The 13630-nt window shown below is 38.3% G+C and overlaps 2 protein-coding genes across 7 annotated transcripts in view; one reads left to right on the forward strand and one right to left on the reverse strand.

The window, feature by feature from the left end:
• Positions 1-13630, reverse strand: part of LOC309643539 (uncharacterized protein) — a 412666-nt gene that overhangs the window by 205797 nt on the left and 193239 nt on the right. For all 3 annotated transcript variants that reach the window (XM_082426315.1, XM_082426314.1, XM_082426316.1), the window contains exon 4: positions 2916-3092. The gene's annotated coding sequence lies outside the window, so the exon portion shown is untranslated. The remainder of the gene's footprint in view (positions 1-2915; positions 3093-13630) is intronic.
• EFEMP1 (EGF containing fibulin extracellular matrix protein 1) overlaps positions 1-13630 on the forward strand; it is a 68808-nt gene that overhangs the window by 30576 nt on the left and 24602 nt on the right. The gene's annotated exons all lie outside the window — the stretch shown is intronic.

Genomic DNA, 13630 nt, shown 5'->3' on the forward strand with positions numbered 1-13630 from the left:
AGCATTTGTTGTAAAGCTGGTTTGGTGTTGCTGAATTCTCTTAGCTTTTGCTTGTCTGTAAAGGTTTTAATTTCTCCATCGAATCTGAGTGAGATCCTTGCTCGGTAGAGTAATCTTGGTTGTAGGTTTTTCCCTTTCATCACTTTAAATATGTCCTGCCACTCCCTTCTGGCTTGCAGAGTTTCTTCTGAAAGATCTGCTGTTAACTTTATGGGGATTCACTTGTATGTTATTTGTTCTTTTTCCCTTGCTGCTTTTAATTTCTTTTCTTTGTATTTAATTTTTGATAGTTTGATTAATATGTATCTTGGCATGTTTCTCCTTGGATTTATCCTGAATGAGACGCTCTGCACTTCTGGGACTTCATTGACTATTTCTTTTCCCATATTAGGAAAGTTTTCAACTATAATCTCTTCAAATATTTTCTCAGTCCCTTTCTTTTTCTCTTCTTCTGGGACCCCTATAATTCAAATGTTGGTGCGTTTAATGTTGTCCCAGAGGTCTCTAAGACTGTCCTCAATTCTTTTCATTCTTTTTTCTTTATTCTACTCTGCCATAGTTATTTCCACTGTTTTATCTTCCAGGTCACTTATCCGTTCTTCTGCCTCAGTTATTCTGCTATTGATTCCTTCTAGAGAATTTTAAATTTCATTTATTGTGTTGTTCATCATTGTTTGTTTGCTCTTTAGTTCTTCTAGGTCCCTGTTAAATGTTTCTTGTATTTTCTTCATTCTATTTCCAAGATTTTGGATCATCTTTACTATCATTACTCTGAATTCTCTTTCAGGTAGACTGCCTATTTCCTCTTCATTTGCTTGGTCTGTTGGGTTTTTACCTTGCTCCTTCATCTGCTGTGTGTTTCACTGTCTTTTCGTTTTGCTTAACTTACTGTGTTTGGGGTCTCCTTTTTGCAGGCTGCAGGTTCAAAGTTCCCGTTGTTTTTGGTGTCTGCTCCCAGTGGCTAAGGTTGTTCAGTGGGTTGTGTAGGCTTCCTGGTGGAGGGGCATGGTGCCTGTGTTCTATTGGATGAGGCGGGTCTTGTCTTTCTGTTGGGCAGGACCGTATCCAGTGGTGTGTTTTGGGGTGTCTGTGACCTTATTATGATTTTAGGCAGTCTCTCTGCTAATGGGTGGCATTGTGTTCCTGTCTTGCTAGTTGTTTGGCATAGGGTGTCCAGCACTGTAGCTTTGCTGGTCGTTGAGTGGAGCTGGGTCTTAACGTTGAGATGGAGATCTCTGGGAAAGCTTTGCCATTTGATATTATGTGGAGCCAGGAGGTCTGTGGTGTACCAAGGTCCTGAACTCAGCTCTCCCACCTCAGAGGCACAGGCTTGACACCTGGCTGGAGCCCCAAGACCCTGTCAGCCACATAGCTCAGAAGAAAAGGGAGAAAAAAAGAAAGAAAGAAAATAGAAAATAAAACACAATAAAGTTATTAAAATAAAAAAAATTTTAAATTATTAAAAATTAAAAAAATTAAATAGTAATAAAAAAAGAAAGAAAGAAAGAAGAGAGCAACCATACCAAAAAACAAATCCAACGATGATAAGAAGCAGTAAAAACTATACTAAAAAAAAAAAAGCCCTAAAAAACGGACAAACAGAACCCTAGGACAAATGGTTAAAGCAAAGCTATACAGAGAAAGTCACACAATGAAGCATGCACATATGCACTCACATAAAGAGAAAAAGGAAAAAATATATTTATGTCTATATATTAAAAAAAAGGAAGAGAGCAACCAAATCAATAGACAAATCTACCAATCATAATAAACTCTAAATACTAAACTAAGATAAACATAAAACCAGAAACAAATTTTAGATGCAGCAAGCAAATCCCAAGTCTACAGTTGCTCCCAAGTCCACTGCCCCAGTTTTGGGATGATTCATTGTCTATTCAGGTATTCCACAGCTGCAGGGCACATCACGTTGATTTTGGAGATTTAATCTGCTGCTCCTGAGGCTGCTGGGAAAAATTTCCCTTTCTCTTCTTTGTTTGCACAGCTCCTGGGCTTTAGCTTTGGATTTGGCCCTGCCTCTGCGTGTAGGTCGCCTGAGGGTGTCTGTTCTTCTCTCAGACAGGACAGAGTTAAAGTAGCAGCTGATTTGGGGGCTCTGGCTCACTGAGGCCGGGGGAGGGAGGGGTACGGAATGCAGGGCAAGCCTGCAGCGGCAGAGGCCGGTGTGACGTTGCGATAGCCTGAGGTGCACCGTGTGTTCTCCCAGGGAAGTTGTCCCCGGATCACGGGACCCTGGCAGTGGCGGGCTGCACAGGCTCCCGGGAGGGGAGGTGTGGATAGTGACCTGTGTTTGCACACAAGCTTCTTGGTGGCTGCAGCAGCAGCCTTAGCATTTCATGTCCGTTTCTGGGGTCCGCGCTGATAGCCACGGCTCACGCCCGTCTCTGGAGCTCGTTTAGGTGGTGCTCTGAATCCCCTCTCCTCGTGCACCCTGAAACAATGGTCTCTTGCCTCTTAGGCAGGCCCAGACCTTTTCCCAGACTACCTCCCGGCTAGCTGTGGTGCACTAGCCCCTTCAGGCTGTGTTCACGCAGCCAACCCCAGTCCTCTCCCTGGGATCTGACCTCCGAAGCCCGAGCCTCAGCTCTCAGCCCCCGCCCACCCCGGCGGGTGAGCAAACAAGCCTCTCAGGCTGGTAAGTGCTGGTCGGCACCGATCCTCTGTGCGGGAACCTCTCTGCTTTGCCCTCTGCAGCCCTGTGGCTGCGCTCTCCTCTGTGGCTCCGAAGCTTCCCCCTCCACCACCCGCAGTCTCCATCCGTGAAGGGGCTTCCTAGTGTGTGGAAACCTTTCCTCCTTCACAGCTCCCTCCCAGAGGTGCAGGTCCCATCCCTATTCTTTTGTCTCTGTTTTTTCTTTTTTATTTTGCCCTGCCCAGGTACGTGGGGAGTTCCTTGCCTTTTGGGAAGTCTGAGTTCTTCTGCCAGCGTTCAGGAGGTGTTCTGTAGGAGCTGTTCCACATGTAGATGTATTTTTGATGTATTTGTGGGGAGGAAGGTGATCTCCACATCTTACTCCTCCGCCATCTTGAAGGTCTCCCCACACCACCTTTCTTGAAAGGACGTTTCAGTCTATCTGAAGGGATTAGATAAGGTCAGATTTTTAAAAATTAAATAATACATAGAGAGAACAGATTGGTGGTTGCCAGAGGTGGGGGGTGGGGGGTGGGCAAAATGAGTGAAGGAAATCAAAGGTACAAACTCTCAGTTATAAAATAAATAAGTCATGGGGATATAACATACAGCATGGCAACTATAGTTAATAACACTGTAGTGTATATTTGAAAGTTGCTAAGAGAGTAGACCTTAAAAGTTCTCATCACAAGAAAAAAAATTCTGTAACAATGTATGGTGATGGACATTAACTAGATTTATTGTGGTGATCATTTCACAATATCCACAAATATCAAATTGTTAGGTTGTACGCCTGAAACTAATATGATGTTGTATGTCAATTATACATCAGTTTTAAAAAGAAAAGAAAAGTAACCAACACAAATAATTCAACTCAACAATTCAAGTCAACAAAACCCTCGTTGAGGGCCTCAGTCCCCATGTAGTCAATGGTAGTTATGGTTACCAAAAAGCACAGGAGGGGTCCAAAGGAGGGATTGTTTGCTGCAACAAAGGGCCAGTTAGGGCTTTGTGGAGGGAGCAGATGTGATATGGGTCATGAAGGATGAACTGGATGTTAATAAACCTGAGAAGAGAAAGGCAGGCTTTGCTGGGTGGACACCCTGTATACAGAGTAATGGGTTTGGGGTGAGGGAAAGAGGGACTACTATAGGGGAAGCAGGAAACAGGATAGAAAAGTCATTGGAGGAAATTTATGTAGAACCCTGAATTCTTGTTAAGCCATTTAGATTTAGTACTGTCAAAATTAGTGAAAGATTTTGAGCAAGGAGTGACCTAATAAAAATGCTACCTCCAGATAGTTGTAGGATAAGGAGGAAAAATAAGCATACGCATATTGTTAAATGTATTAAATCACCCTAATAGGACTTGGGTGGGGGACTGGGACAGAGAGGGCATATGTCAGTCTGATTGACTGAAAATTGAGTAAGTTTCTCAAGAAAGAATGGTACTAACTTTCAAATTAGTACATATAGCAACAATGCTAATAAGAGGTATAAAAAGGTAGTTTAATCCATAAGGACTATTTTCAGAATCATAATAATAATTTAATAATTTGTTTAAAACTATTTCTAACAGACACATTCATTATTTTTGTATGCAAGTGCTTCTCCTGAGTCAAATGATGATTCTAAACAAGTTCCACTCCAAGTAGGGTCAACAGTTTATGATATTGTTTAGCAATACATTTATTCATAGGTATTACAAAGGTAAACATCAAACTTGTAAATTAATAACATTTTGGTGTAATTTCATCTTCTGCACCCAGTGAAATAACCAATAAGGAGCTAAGTAAGCCCTTAAATGATCTTCTGGACAATCATCCTTTCTGCTTCATGCCCACATCCATTAAACAGTAGAACGTTCATTAGTCATAATGTATGACGGAAGGAATATGGAGCAAGTCTCTAACCATAAACTGTGTCTAAACATAGACCTTTAACAGTTTCTCTTATTTTAACATGTTTAAGTCTGTGACACTGCAATATGCAATGAATACAACCTAAGCAGAGTCATGCCTTAGTTAAAATAAGGTTTTGCAATTACAGAAAATTACAGCAAGAGGCAATTATCCATAGGCCCACTCTCCCCTGTGAGTTTCCTACCATCCATTTTGCAAATAAGCATGAACTAAGGGAGTAATCTGGTTATAAATAGAGGAGAGCAACAAGTTCTCCTGATATGTCTAGGGGAAATGCATTTTCCAGTTAAAAATTATCTTTGTTTAAAAATAAGAATTTGAATGGAATACAAAAAGGGGAACAGCAGTTTTGGAGTGGGGGTGAGACTAGACTGCTAAGCTAATAAAGCAAGAACTTAAGAACATAAGAATATATAGTTTAGCCTATGGAATAATCCAAAGGAATTTTAACTAGACTTAGAGATCACTTCACTAAGTCTTGATACTGTTTGGTTTGGGAGGCGGGGGGACATTGTTTTGTTTTGTCTTCGCTTTTGTTTTTTTGAAGACCTACCCAGAGCAAGAATTTTGCAAAGGCAAAACACCTGGTTTGTTCATTTATTGATCTATTTAAGTGTCCATTCTGGAACACTTCATAAACAATAGTCAGGCCTATACTTTTCTTCTCAAGAGTGGGGTCTGCTGGAGATGATGTGTTAGTTGTCTAGATTTGCTTTTTAATTTTATGTTGGATTTGGGAATAATAAGATGTGGGGGAAACATTTTAACAATTGCTCTGTTACTTACAGTTTGGGAGATAGCACAAGACCACAGAGGTATCCTGTAGCTGGATCCCTAAACATAATTTCAAAGTGTGAGATTATTCAACAAGCCTGAGTAGAGTAACTACTGTGTGCAAAGCACAGTAGGTGTTGAGAATACAAGGATGAAAGCTTATGGTGCCTGCCCACAAAGAGCTCACAGTCTGAGCAAGTAGACAGTAACAGCATGTGAAATTTTGAGTCCCGTTTCAGAAACTTCCCAGAGAAGGTACTACCAGGCGTCAGTCTTGGGAAGTTGTGGGAATTAGCCCTTAATGAACTGGGGGGAGGAAAGGAGGGAAAGAGAAAGAGTGTTCTAGGCAGAGGGAACAGTATTTGCTAAGGTCGTTAAGTAGAATACAGAAGAAACAAGTGTTCTGTACAATTCAGTGAGCAATACAAGATGACAGGTTAAAGTCAAATAATGAAGGGCCTTGCATGTTATGTTAAAAAGTTTGGATACCATCCTGAAGTTAATGGGAAGTGGCATAATCAGCTTTGCTTACAGAAGAGGTAAACACATCATTTGCTTTTAAAACTTATTTCTGAGTTCTAAATTTGTTAACCCAAAAATATAATTTTATTGTAGTTAATTAGGACTGGTTTTATTCTTCATTTATACCAGTGCTACAAAGGCAAATTAAGTATGAACTTCATTATAAAAATAGCACAGTTCTGTTTGTAAGTTTAAATCTTTATCAAACATAACACAGTGGGGAAAATACCTTAGCTCAAGGAAAAGCTTATATAAAGTCAAAACCAGCCTTAAAATTCCACTCGGCATGTAGTCATTGTTCCAGGCCATTACGATTTTATCCACACAGAATATAACTGTATACTCTTAAAGGATTTTTACTACTTGAGATTTGTTCCATCTTAAAATTTGTACTAAAACTTACTGGAAAACTAGTTTGAAAATAAAATTGTAACTCAGCCTTTGCAGAAGCTACAAGAGGTTCTACACATTTCCTTTATTTGGCATAGCATTCCCTAGTCTTGTAAAAAAATTGTTGTAGTGACAATATAATTGTAGAAATACTATGGAAGCATTGAGTGTTATTTATCTTAAGTGTTTTGCCACTTTATAATATAATAGTGCTAGAATTTACACATCAAATCTAATGGAGCGCTCAACTGGTACCTTTAACAAATAGAGGCTATAAAATTATACAGGCCACTGATGTGTGCCTAGGGATATTCAGCTGCTGGTTTCCTAGTGGAGGATGCCAGAATTCAGTGGTTGGAGAAAAACTTGTTTAGGACCCTAAGCCACACAGAGTGCCAGAGGCACCCCTTCAACCTTAAGGTGAGTCTAGTTAAGGAGAAGAGGGGTGGGATAGCTGTCCAAGGTCTCTCCAAGGCAGTTGATTTTCCACAGATAGCAAGTATGCTGCTGTTCCTCTTACTTAGCAAGGATAATCTGTAGATACAGCAGTCCCAGAGGTCAGTTGGACAAGCTGCTTTCTGCAGTCATCTTACATTGGCCAAAGGAACCCGGGAAAAGAAACTTAAACAAGGTGGATGTGAGCTGGACCTAGAAGGGGAATCTATCCTGTTAAGGTAGAAGTGTTGGAGAGAGACTTATGGTCAAAGGCAGACAAGTGGCAACATATGTTTGCACATGGCAGTATATTGCTTGGCTGATATGGAGGGCCATACAAGATGGCACTGATGAAAGGACTAGTTTTTAGATGAAACTACCTGTTATATTGCAGTGAGGTTCATCCAATTATACAGGACCTTCTGCATTTTACTGACATCTATGTGAGTAGTCACAGGATTAGGTGGCTGGTGTTGGGGTTCTGGGGGCCTGTATAGCAGCCCACCTCCCTGAGGAGATGAAGATGGTGGGGACAGCCTGCTGAGCTCCTGAGGGGTGCAGTGGAGAGTCACAGCACTGGGCTAGGGAAACAGCACTCACAAACCATTGCTGAAGCAGCAGTGCCCAAGGCCTGCACACCAGCAGGAGATGGTCCTCACATTACCTTGGATGTGGCAACAGTCAGAATTCTCAAGGTAAATGAAGTTGGTCTGCCCAACTGAGGTGAAACTGAGAAAGGGCAAATGCAAAAGCAAATACTGAAATAGGAAGAAGGAATCAGAAATGCAGGATGGAAAAAGGTGGGATAATAAGACAACAGAGAAGGAAGTCAGCCCTGTCACCTGCTAATTTGTCACACTGCTACCGTAAGCATAGTGTTTTTCCTCAGGCTTTAAATTCTTTAATTTTTCCTATTAATTTTCTCTGTTTTACCTTCAATATGAGAATAAGAATCTATCATATATACATATATAATTTTTGTAAGGCCATAATGAAAGCATTTGGAGGTCATTTGGTTTCCAAAGAAACTAAAATTAATTTTCCAAAGAAAATTTTTCTAATATGCCATGAGTTTTTACTATATTACTAGCATAGCTTTTAACAAACAAAAATTGGCTCCAGATCAAATCCTCCTGTGTGATATGATTGAATGGATGCTTCATCAACTACAAATGATATAGATCACTATTATGTTTAGTGGAGACTCCTCAGACCTGCTCATTTGACTCATTTACATGCAGTTTTTCCCACTACGTTTGAAAATATTCCCCATCTGTTCTCTAGTTCTGATTTATAATTTCATCACTGTCTTGAAAGATGATGACCATAATATCCTTGACATAGTCAATATAATAAATAAAAATTGCTTCTGAAATTTACATTTTCACAGCTTTTTCATAGCTAGAACTTGTTCACACAAAAGTTCTCAAGAGTTACACATAGGTTCTAATTAGAGCTCTAGTTAAAGCTATGTTTGCTAAGTAGTCTTCATAAGCATTAACATTCCATTTCTGTGGCTGGGTCCTATTGCCACGAACTGTCCTTTCATATCACAAAATATTATAAAATGCAAAAGGTTCTAGATTCTTTTTGTTTTGCCAGATCACATTTGTGTGAATGTTTGCAATTTCCCTAATGAGAAATAACTTTAAGAAAGAAAGGCTGATTTTGCCTGTTCTTGCATCCATTCATCTGGAATATGTCAAAGCAAGGGAAGTCATTCGATGCTATGGTTGTTCCTCCTGATTGGATTTCAGTGTCACATTCAAAATACGACACTGAGCAAAGAAACCAAGATAGGATGTGTAATTACATGCAAGGACATAGAAAACTATATTAAAAAGCCCTGCCTTTCTGCAGTTTTCTTGCTTCCTTCCACTTGTCTATAACAGAAGTACCACCCTTACGTATAGCAACTTTACAGTTTTGTTAAATACAATTTATTGAGCCCTGGTGTCAACCAGGTACCACTTGGGGTGTGTATTACTTCAGTTAGTCCTCACAAGAACATTAAGAAATGCATATTATCCCTACTTGACAGACATGGCAGTGAGACTTGGAAAGGTTAAGTGACTTTCTCCTGACACATACCAACGGTGTTGCTTGGGTTTGAACTGAGACTTATTTGACTCTAAAACTCATGATCTTACCCACTCTTCTGTCTCAATCGTATTTCATATCTTTCTGTCACGGAGTTGTATAAGAAAAAAATTTATTCTGTGGTTCTCAGACTTTCTAAAAAGGTCAAGTCTTCCCGTAAACTCTAATTCTTGGTATAATAAACTCTTGGTATAATAAGGCTAGAAAAAAAGCTAGCACAAGCAACTAAAGAAGTAAACAACCACAAATAAAATAATTTAGAACTTAAAAATACTATGCAGTGAGAAAATAGTATGGTTGTTCTAATTCTGAAAGCCATGGAAAGAGACCTGTAGTTGAAGGTCACTGACAGGACCTCCTTACACCTACCTGGCAGCTTCACAGTCATCCATATTGACCACATATGTGCCTGAAGCCAAAGGTTTTCATTTAAAGGTTTCCACAAACAAATTATTACATTTCTAGGGAGAAATAATTCTAGGCTAATTTTTAAATTAACAATATGAATTGCTCAATTTTTCCATTTTCTTCTAAAATGAAAACTTGGAATATGATGGACTCTATGGATGTGCTCCATGCAGTAACCATTTTAAGTGTATATAACAAATCTAAGAACACAGACTTTTTTTAATCTGTTTATTCATGCCAAGAAATTCTCTTAAAGACTGCCTTAGTTTGGCATCTACCTTTAACACATCAACTACATAACTGGCACACGTCCATCTCCCTTTGTACTCTACAGACAGAAACCATGTATGGGGCATGTTTCCCCACAAGATTTTTTTCAGAGTTTATGCTGCCAAACAAGCATTAAGCTACTCTAAATTCCGGGCAAGTATGTAACTTTACAGGTACACAGTACTGCAGTAAAACATTGAAGAGAACTTTCTATTCATCCCACTCTGCTAACAGAGCCATTCAATCCTGTCCAGAAAGATGAGTCCATTTTAAACCCTCCTTTGATTCTACAGATTAGGAGGAGGGAGAAGTTACTGCTGAAAAATGAAAAAGAAGGGAAGAAGAAATGGTCATGGCCCCCAAGAAGCAAGAGCATGTTTTTCAGGTTTCCCAGGTTCCAACATTTTGTGTTAGAGAGGGCAGAAGAGATAAGAGCTGGAAAATGAATCCTTTTCACAACAGCATTCAGGATTTCAGCAAAGTGAGTTTTAATTTCAGATTTTTTAATCTGAAAGAGATTTCAGAGAATATATAGTCCAAATGTATTTTTGCTTCTAATAGAACTGTAAGGTAAAGTGCCCCAAACTCATTTAAAAGTCCAAAGACTATTTTATATGCTAGTTTGAGAAGTCTTTAGCATCAAAGACTATTTTATATGCTAGCTTGAGAATTCTTTAGCATCAAAACTCACCAGGTCATAGTTTTAGGAAACAGTATTTTCTTTTGTCCCCTATTGCCTTTAGGTACTCCTCAAACTAATACTCAGGAGTTTTTTGAATGCTATTTCTTCACATCACTGAAAGTGTTTTAACACAGGGGCTGGGGGATATCCCACAGCCTGTGTATGTCAAACACAATTTATCAGCAAATTAAATTCTAGTATGCATGATAATTCATGAATAATTTGAGGGAAATGGTAACTATAGTATCAATTCGGAACAAAACCAAAAAGTCAAATCTCACTTGGTTTAATGGCATATGAAACACTTGGGCACAAGCTGATAGTTGCTTGCATTTAACATTTTGAACACCAAATAATCTTATGCCTTAATATGATGAAGCCTGCAGAGTCCCCCTTCCTGAAAAATTCTTAATACTTACAAGGAATAATAAGTCTAGGATTTCTTAACTACCTCCTTGCTCAAGGAAGAGAGAGAGAATAAATAACCACTTAGGATGAGATCTTTCCTTGTTATACTTTATCATAGATTGAGTTTTTCATATGTTAGCGGAAAAATTATGAAAGTATAAAAGTAAGCATCACAATATATATTGTATATATACAAAGATATATGTATGTACACCATATGTCAAAGAGAGAAAGTATAGATATTCAATCTTGTTGAATCCTCACAACTTTCTATATTGGGGTGGATGCAGCATCTATTTTTCAATGTTTTTTAATCAAGTTTTCAAACTTGAAGTTGAAGGTATGACACAGATTCAGCAACTGTTAACATTCTGCCATATTTGCATGCCGTGCTTTAGCACCATCTTTAAACACAGGTAACTAGTCAAATCCCTACCCCACCCCCCCACTACTGGGACTCACGTTGCACCATTTGCATATTTCCAATGATAGGAACCTCATTATCTCCTAATATATTAAAATGTCCAATGACCACAACATTTTTTCTTTCACTGAACTAAAATCTGCCTTTCTTAGATTTTTACCTGCTTATTCTAGTTCTGTTCTTTGGAAAGACATGGTCAAGATCTTTTCCTTCTTCTCTAAACAGCCTTACAAAATCCTCAAGTCCACTCTCACAACAGACTAGCTCAGATACAAATCTCATCTTGTAAGTTGAGTACAGTCAGCGGGGTTGGGGGAAAGATAGGATGATGTAAGGAGAGGAGGGACTATAGGCCTTCTTAAGGGTTGGCCTTTTTTCCCACAGGTTTTGATACATAACATTTTCATTTTCATTCAGTTTGAAATAGTCCTAAATTTCAATTTTGTTATCTTCTTTAAATCATGAGTTCTTTTGAAGTGTATTTCTTCTTTTCCAAAAGAGAGGGATTTTTTAGTTTTGTCATCATTGTTGTTGCTGTTTCTATCTTATTTGCATTGTAGTTAGAGAAAAAAATCTGTATATTGCAATTTTTGAAGTTTATTTAGACTTGTCTTAAGACCAGAATATAGTCATTTTATTTTAATATTTCCTCAATACTTGAAAAGGTTATGTGTTCTGTACAGTGTTCTGTGTATGTAAGTTCAAAGTTTTTAATCATGTTATTCATATTTTCTATTCATTTCTGAAAATGTGTGCTTATTCTTTTAGTTACTGAGAGAGATATGTTAAAATCTCTTACTGTGTTTATTCATTTTTCCCTTTAGTTTTATCCATTTTTGTTCTATCTATATTGAGGCTATGTGATTAAATGAAGTTAAATTTAAAATTTCTACATTTTCCTGGTGAACTAAACTTTTATCATTACACAGTACTACTTTTTATTCTTTGTAATCTTTTTTCCCTTAAAGTCAACTTTGATATTGCAAAGCTAACTTTCTTTTGGTTAGTGTTTGCATAGCATATTTTCCATCTTTTTTCTTTAATCTACCTGTGTCCTTATATTTAACTCATTTCTCTTAAAATATTTGGGTTTTGATTTTGTAATCAACCTGGGAATTTTTAGTTTTTATAAGAGCATTTAATTCACTTACCTTTAATGTAACTATTGATATGTTTAGGTTTAAACTACCATTTTACTATTTGCCTTTTTTTTTTCATTCTGCACATTTTAGTTTCTTTTTCTTTCCTTTCTTGCTTTCTGTCTAAAATGATGGACTGTTTTGTATTATTCCATTCTCCCCTGTATTAGATTTGCAGTTTTATACTCTTTGCTATTCTTTTAGTGTTTTCCCTAGGGAATACTTTAACATGTACCTTGACTTAACAAAGTCCAAAATAAATTGGTAGTTTTACCTCTTCCCAGACTATAGAAGGACCTTAAAAAACTTAAACTCCATTTACCTTCCTGCCAACCCATGTGCTTTATTCCCATGTATTTTAATTCTAATTTTTTGTAAATCACAAAAGACCTTACATTTTTGTTTCATATAGTTGGTGTTCATTAAGATTTACCCACATATTTATCCTTTCATTGCTTTTCATTTTGCTGGAATTTTGAAACAGAAAGAGACAAGAAAAAGGAATTTAGTACAAATTTGATGAGTCACACCACTCACTCCCTTCATACTACCTATCCATTTGGAATTCAGAAAAATATAAGGGCCCTGAAGCATATGGGGAAACATTGTGCAGAAACCTCATAAGTACGATGTAATGAAATGGGCAGGAAAATACACACAAGAATGTAACATGCTCTGAAGGCAAGAGGCACAAAGATACACTTTATTTTCAAAGTCTTAGGCAGTTAATGATTTGGAGATGTATTGCCAAGTTATACTCAGCAAATTTAGTAGTATGCCTCAATTTAATGGGTACAAAAGCTGTTTATTGTTGAATGAACAACAAGTATAATGTTAATTGGTCTCATACAATTAGGAGGTCACCAAGCCATGCTTGTTATAATTGGCACTGCCATAGCCAGGGGCTTATGTGACCTCAAGTGATGATTGGCCTGATGGAGTAAGCCAGGAATGTGTGTGCTTTGGGCTAGAGAGACTGACTAATCTGACTGTAAGGCCTCAAGGAGGGGGACAAGGAATCAAGCCACAGTGCTCACGGAGGGCATGGAGGACTCAGTTGAATGTACTCAGTCTCCATCCAGTTCATCACTCTCCAGGGGTTTGATCTGGAGCTGGGGATAGGAGGGAGGTGGGAGGGGCAAGGTGAAGCAGTGGAGCACCAGGAAAACACAATTGAAATATCAATGCAGACGCATCCCCTAATAAGATGGGATCATAATTCCTCTGAAGGCCATCCAGTTTGAAGTAGATTCCCAGCTTGTATGGGATGGGCTTGAACTTTCACACAGTCTTTAATTCCTGGTACTCAGCCATCCTAGAGCAAAGACTAATGGTGCTGCTTGTTTCAAAACACAGTTTTACCTCCACAAGGTTGTAGATTGATGATTGATTGTAATATCATTCCAAATACCAGGGTCATCTTTTCCCAAACATTTTTTAATGGATAATTAAGTTTAAGAAGAAAAAAGGGAGTTTACCTGGGTATGACATATTCTCAGAGATGCCA

The sequence above is a fragment of the Balaenoptera physalus genome, assembly GCF_965194825.1.
Source record: "Balaenoptera physalus genome assembly, chromosome: 15".
In the NCBI taxonomy this organism is placed as follows: Eukaryota; Metazoa; Chordata; class Mammalia; order Artiodactyla; family Balaenopteridae; genus Balaenoptera; species Balaenoptera physalus.